Source organism: Dermacentor silvarum, chromosome 11, assembly GCF_013339745.2.
Source record: "Dermacentor silvarum isolate Dsil-2018 chromosome 11, BIME_Dsil_1.4, whole genome shotgun sequence".
In the NCBI taxonomy this organism is placed as follows: Eukaryota; Metazoa; Arthropoda; class Arachnida; order Ixodida; family Ixodidae; genus Dermacentor; species Dermacentor silvarum.
The window spans coordinates 42565200-42572701 of record NC_051164.1 but is presented as its reverse complement, the minus strand read 5'-3'; the positions used below and the strand labels follow the sequence as shown (position 1 = coordinate 42572701).

Here is a 7502-nt window from a genome sequence, read left to right as displayed (position 1 = left end):
GCGACAGGCTCGGGCAGCGACGAGGATGCGGCCACGCGAGTCATAGGAGCAAAGGCGAGGCCTAACCAAGACGCGAAATCATGGAAAGCGGTCGAGCCGGACGCGGACGCCGCATCTACGCGCCGAAAGCCCTTGAAGGCGCCCTGGATGTCGAGAGTGCCGCGGGCCGAAGAGGTGTCGACCAAGATTGCGGAGAGCCGAACCGTGGTGAGTGTATCTGTCGGCGACCGTGGCTGAGATTCTGCTCACTGGTGTGATTGACGAGACACCGAAGAATGCTTTTGAAGTAGCCTATCTTGATTAGGATGTTGTTTTTATTGCGTCAACATGAGGAGTGTGTGTCGAAGTGTAAACGTGTGTGTGTGGAAGTGCAGGAAGCCGGTCACGTGGTAAAGGTAGAGGGGCGACGAGAGAGCTTAAATGATCCGATATATATATATATATATATATATATATATATATATATATTCGATTTAATCACAGCACACAAAGAAAGTCCTGTTGAAGGCTCCTTGGCAAAAACGCTGCAACTGCAAGCATACAGCATGACGGAGGCCAGGGGGGTCAATTAAGAGTGTTCCTTGGAACTTGCACCAAGCTTGAAACTTGTGCAAATGCCACGTACAGCGACAGAACCAAGGTAGTGTTGTTATCTGTCGCTTCGAGAGACTGATTATTTCAGCGTTCCGCGTAAATAAATCATTAGGCTTAATTAATCAACCTCTCAAATATTATGATTACATGAAAAGTGCCAGCGAGAAAACTGTAGCGCAACATGAAAAACTCCCGATACAGCTTTCTGCTGCTCAATACGTGCTTCGTAAAAGTGCTCCGAGCGTGAAAAAAGCCCGCGAACGCACGCAAAATGCCACGAGCGGCCAGTCGAGCGGCAATTTTGCGTGTGTTCGCGGGCTTCTTTCACACTCAGAAAACACTTTTATGTAACATTTACGTAGCAAATGTCTCATTTTTAGTCCTTCTGTCGCTCTGTCTGTCCGACAAAATGTTGTCAATGTAGATGTTTGCACTGCTCCACGCAACCAAACACGCAACCCCAAACAAACAAGGCAAGATTCATACAGGAAGGTAAACACATCTGCCCTGGCAAGGATGAACTTAGAGTTGCGTTCACTTGTATTTGGAACAGGCTGTTCCTTCAAACGTAGCCTCTAAATGTCTATGCTCATTGGTTGTTATTCCGCTCGTTTATACGAATCGACTACAGCGAGCAAACAATTGAAAACGGGATAGGCATTGTCAGGTGTTAAGACACGAAAAACAAACGCCCATGTTTAGAGCTGCATGGATTGTGGACAGCCGCAGCTCTTGCTTCGACGACTTTGTTTCCAATCTAAACATTAAACTTCTAATACTTTAAAAATGTAGTGGCCCACTTTGACATCGCTTATCTATGCTAAGAATGATACAGAAGCATAACACGGTCCTCCACCGACAATACATGCATATCGTGCTATGTACTTACCATGCAAAAGTGTTGTGGTTCGGCACGGACTGTGCTGCGATAAACACAGGATGTGGGCTCATAATACGCAGCAATGAGCCTGCGGATCTATCTCTTATTCCCGACCGGTCACATGTGCCGTCTTCATGGTAGTTATCATTTGCCTGATCTTCTTCCAGAGCCGGCCAGTCGCGGAACGCATACCGGCAACGTGCTACGCCGCCATTATCATCGGCTCACTGGCGTCGCTAGCCCTGGTCGTGTACTTCGTGTCTAGGACCGGCTCTAAACAGGTTCGAAACGACGTGTGCAAGACGCTGGCCTGCGTGCAGTTCTCGAAGCGTCTCCTCGAGTCCATCAACACGTCCGCGAACCCGTGCGATAGTTTCGACCGCTACGTCTGCGACGGGTGGCGCAGCAGCCACGACCTCAGCGTGCACGAGGACGCTTTCCAGTCGATCCTCGGTAGATTGTACAGCAAGGTCCGGGACATGCACGTGCCAAAGAAAGGACAAAACGCCTTTGAACGCGCGGCGGCCTTCTACCGCACCTGCGAATGCGTCGGAAAGGGCGACTGCAGTAAAGATAGGACGTCTGACGAGCTCTCTCACGCGCATTTGCTGCTGACCTACGCGGGGGTCACCTGGCCACGCAGGGCTAAAAATGCCGACGCCCTCCAAACGCTGCTGATCACATCGGTGCAACTCCGCTGGGGCGCCATCTTGGCTTTCGACTTCTCACAGGTCGCGGGAGAGAGGCAAGTGTTCCTGCGCATGGCGGAAGAGCTAAACCTGCTCAAGTGGAAATCGGACGAGCAGCTCCATTCGGCCGACAGCCGCCAGCGCTACTTCGAAGCCCTGCGTTACCAGTTCGCGCCCACCGCGGACAGCCCGAGTGCAGCCAACGGCACCGACACCTTCGTCACCTACGAAGAGACGCAAAGGCTGGAGTCGACGATGCTCCGTCACTTCTTTCACGTGGCGCCTGCAAAGGTGACGCAGAGGATTCCCGACCGAACCATGTACAGCACTGTGGCCAGTCTGACGAAAACGCGCTGGAGAAACAACCTCCTACTTTATTTTGACCTGCTGAACGTGACGGGCCGCATCGTGTTCCGCACGAACGCACTTGATCTGGTCTTGCAGCTCCTGACGCAGTGGCGCGACCACGGCGAACAGGCCATCCACCTCATGCTGTCCTGGTGCGCAGTCCAGATGGCGGCGTTGTTCGTCAACCAGAAGCTCATCGTCAACTTCTACGGCTCGAAAGGAAAGGCCGAGGTCGCTCACGGGGTGTCCTGCTTCAGCAAGGCATTCCGCATCGTTGGCGATGAGGCACTTTTCGGGTGAGCAATCGTGTTGTCGCTTCGGCCTCACACTACATTGCCAACTTGTTATAATGCACCGCCATTCTGCGAAAGCGAGAAGAAAGTGTTCTCGCGTATAACATGCGATTTCAGCGAGATATTTTGTACGTAACACCGCAAAATTTTCAAAATCGGGTTAGCCCTCTAGCCTCGGAAGCTGTGCAAACTTCGGCAAAGAAAAAAGTGTCGTTACAATTGAAGCTCCAACCCAAATCACATACATCTTTTTTTTTTCTTTTATATATACAGGCGCTGTATATTACTGCGCAAATGTTCGGCGATGACTCCTACCCACCCAAATGTGCTGGAATATTCTTTTCCTAGTCGAGAAATTAGATTGATATATCAGACCCCGTTAATGATAGCATCACACTAATGAAATCTTTTTTTTCGTGTAAATACCTTAAATAGGGCCTTTGATACACCGTAATCGATCAGGTATCGCAAGAATTGTAGTAAATTTTATTTTGACCATGTTTGTATCACAAACGCCTTCCAACACTGACTTTCATGTGCAATGAGTCATGTACGGAGCCCCGGAACATGGTAGATCTAGTTACGATAAACATATACGATCATACCGTATCACATACGAACGCACTGTAAGATTTAAATTCCAACGCACTGTGATGTACATCGAGCAAGGCTGCTGCAACTTTTGTTGCTGTCAACACGTGGACTCTTTTCTGAATTACCGGAAATTAACAGCTAGTTTGGTTTGCGAATTCCACCCCTCTGCCCTGGCAGCAGATAGCTGTTTAAACGTTACGCCTTCAGTAGCAATATAAACGATAAAATCTTGTAAACTAAAGTGTGTCAGTCGTGCTTGCTGTTGCAGTGTTTTTGTAACTATTGTAGTAATAAAATAAAACACCTTTATTGCGTGAAAGGAAGGAAATAGCCCTTTGCACCTCACTTTGAACGTCTACCGGTTTCGTCTGAGAAGGCCTGCTGCTCATCCGCGCATCCGTGTTGTAGCTATTGTGGAATGTTGTGCGCGTAGATTTTGGCCTTCGTGGCAATATCTGGTTTCCATGGAAGAATGACCGACCATAGGAATCTTCGGAACCATTCGAATTGGCGGATCGCCAAGGAGTGACTCTTATACCCGTGTCACACGGGCACACTTCGAAGGCCTGCCAGTCGATGGCCTTCGAAAGGCCACAACTACATCGACTCAAAGGCGCTGCTACACAGCACATTTGAAAGGGCCGTTGATTTTGGCGTTTCTCGCAATGGTTGTCTGGCACTGCGGATCATTACTTTCGTTTTCATGTCACCAAAAGTTAAATAATAATAATAAATCCACTTAAAAGCATAAACATTTATTTTATTCTTCTTTAAACGTATTAATGAATTGTGTATAGATTGTTGTACATATGTTGTTTTTAAGTACTAGTTGAGTAGCCAGACTGTAGCAACGTTTGCGCCGCTCGATGCGGTTGGCATTGCTAAAAGTCCATCGGGGTTTCGAGAGAGTTGTAGGGTGCTCCGTTGACTTGAGATACTAGAGACTCGGCGGCCTTCGAAACCGCCCGTGTAGCAGCCTGAACTTGACATTTGAGTCAACGGACTATTGGTTGGGAGGCCTTCCAAACACCCACGTGACACGCGTATTAGACACAGAAGTTCGGATCAGACGACGAGATGGCCAGATGATCAGACGACGAGACGGGCATCAGGGGAAAGGAGGGCGGTAGGCGAAAGGAGAGGACCGTGACGTCATCGCCGCTTTCACTCGGTTTGCTATTTACTTTTACGCCGTCCACCACCAGGAGAGGCGTCGCCGCTGACTGTAGGCCTGCCGTGGCCTGAGGCAAGGGTGACACGGTTGGACTCGGCCAATGGAAGGCACACAAATCGTCTCTACCCTGTCTTTACTACAGATCCAGCAAACAGTTCTTGCCCCGAAAGATGCGGTCTGCGGCTGCGAACATGACACTAGGCGTGCGAACTGCCTTTCGTCGTCGTCTAGAGCGGTGGAAGTTCTACAACGACCGCGTCACCGTCGTTCAAGACTGGAATTCCACCGCCGTGGCGCTCAAGTACTTCACTGGCGCAAGCAACCAGTCCGTCCAGTCGGGTGCGTTATTTATCTTTCGCCTTGGCCTTCCATTCACTTAGGAAAAATACAAACTATTTGAGGAGGAAAAAGGAACACAAAGGGAAAAATGATATCGCCCATATTAACAAATTATCCATCAACGACACTCTTAGTAAACGGCGTTAGAACGAGATGCGTGTTGCGACGCCACCGTTAAATGCCCGCAACAGTTCGCCCTGACGTCACAAATTTTGGTGCCGTCGCCTCGGGGCTAGTGTAAACTTTTATCAATATAAATTAAATACATTGTACTCTAATAGAGTCAAAAACCTAACGTTGTGATTCTCAAGAACTTTTGCTGAACCACGACGACCAAAATGCGGAAGAAATACTTTGCGATTTGTGACGTAACACTGACAATTGGTCCTGGGGTTCAGACGCTAAATTCAAGAACAAAGCCTTGCCCAATTTTCTTGGGCTACACAACAAAAAGTAAACATTGCGCTCAGTATACGTGTACCACCCCTCGTATATTGTCTTTCCTTCAAAGCACTTTCGCAATATATTCAGTGAAACCCATGAAACGCAATTCCAGCGTTCTTTCGCAGATTGCAGGAAAAGCCGTTTCAGTGCTCCTTGAAACCGATGAAGCCATTTCGTGGCTACAAACAGTCGATATAATTTTTTGTAAATGGTTAGAGACATGTACTGTGCCGGCCATTTGGAATATCGCCAATGTAATTCCTCTGTTTAAATCGGCCAATAAGCAATTCATTTGCAACTGCAGTCCTATCTCATTAACGTGTACCTGTTGCAAACTCTTAGAGCACATAATTCACAAACATGTTCTTCAGTATTTCACTACTAATAACATACTGTCGCGGACTCAACATGGTTTCCGCTCGGGTTTTTCTACAGCTACTCAACTCATTGAATTCACTCATGATATCGCTTCGGCTCTAAATAATCGAGGTCAGGTAGATGTCATATTCATAGTTTATAGCAAAGCGTTCGATACGGTGTTCCGCAGAAAACGTTTTAGGCTCAGTAAAATTATTAACGATGACAAAATACTCGGTTGGATAGCTGATTGGCTACATTTAAGGTCTCAATATGTTACTTTTAATCACGCACAGTCATCGTCGTCCACAGTCACTTCCGGGGTACCGTAGGGCTCGGTCCTTGGGCCGCTAGTGTTCATTATTGACATTAATCATATCACACAGGTCATTAGGGATACACCAGTGAAACTGCGATTGTACGCTGACGACTGCGTGCTCTATACCACAAAAACTAACAGACAAGATCAAGAGGTTCTCAACAATGTATTTGCGTCCTTTTGTGGTTGGAGCAACGCGTGGCAAATGAGTATTAATTACCAAAAAACTGTACAAATGACTGTCACTAATAAAAAGCAGCCGTTAAGTTTCAGTTATAGTTGCAATGGGCACTACCTCAATTCTGTGAATACCTTCAAATATCTCGGAGTTACCTTCACTCAAAACCTAAAATGGCACCTTCATATTGAAACAATTTGTGCTAGGGCTCTTAGGAAACTGGGATATTTAAAGCGCACCCTCAAGTGCTCTACTAAGGACTGCAAATTAACAGCTTATAAATCCCTCGTCAGACCATTACTAGAGTACGCCTCAGTGGTATGGGCACCCTACACTGCACGTGATATTAATAAGCTTGAAGCCATACAAAAGAAAGCAATACGGTTCATTTATCGCCGATAAGACCGCAACTTTTCTCCCTCATCTTACGCATGCGCATTATCGATAGAACCCTTGGCTCATCGACGCACACTTGAACGTATCACTTTGCTACATAAGATTGTACACGGCCAAAGTTGCATTCAAGCACCGATTTCCTTTGTCGTTCCCCTGGGCATGCCACGCGGCGTTCCCACCCACTTAATATTGTTCCTTTCAAGTCTTCTGTAAATTGTTTTAAGTATTCTTTTTTCCAAGCGTTGTTCAGATTTGGAACAACCTAGCTGGTTCCTTGCGGGAAAAACCTAATGAAGAGTTTTTGAAAGAATTGTCTAACCACATTTTGTACTTACATTTCAAATTCATTGTATGTTGTTTTGATCAAGTGTTAGTGTATCGACTCCTGCTATGTCTCGTGTATCGAGACAGCAGTACCTGTAAATAAAAGTAACAAATAAATAAATATGTGCTATTCACCAATTAGATGATTTGCTTCCCGTGAATCAGATCGCAATGTACCTTATGCATGGCTAACTACGGTAATATCCGTTCAAGATCATGGGATGGAAAGTTTACGACAACTATAAACCCCACTGCTGCTGCCCGCCGTTCAGCCGGAAACTGAAAGTGGATAAGGATTTGTGAATATACTTTTTTCTATCACCTTTGACGCAGACGGTGACACACCGCATCATCTCCGCAAAGGAAAGTTGGACATGGGTGACTCCCTGGTGGCCAATTGGTACTTGGCAGTCCGGTTGTCTTTCCACGAACCAACATCGCTTCGCTTGTCCGAAGACATCGAGAATTTAAACATGTACACACTAGTTCAAAGGTACGAAGACCCGCTTGCACCCCCGCACCCCCCCCCAACACATAGGCGCTGTACCGGTCACTAGTGTTTGATCTTGCCAG

At 47.1% G+C, this 7502-nt stretch overlaps 1 protein-coding gene across 1 annotated transcript in view; it reads left to right on the top strand.

Moving 5' to 3' along the window:
• Positions 1-2697: 2697 nt before the first annotated feature.
• The window catches only part of LOC125941654 (neprilysin-1-like), an 18643-nt gene continuing 13838 nt past the window's right edge, over positions 2698-7502 (top strand). Inside the window, exons 1-2 of the mRNA XM_049659432.1 lie at positions 2698-2807; positions 4715-4911. The gene's annotated coding sequence lies outside the window, so the exon portion shown is untranslated. The remainder of the gene's footprint in view (positions 2808-4714; positions 4912-7502) is intronic.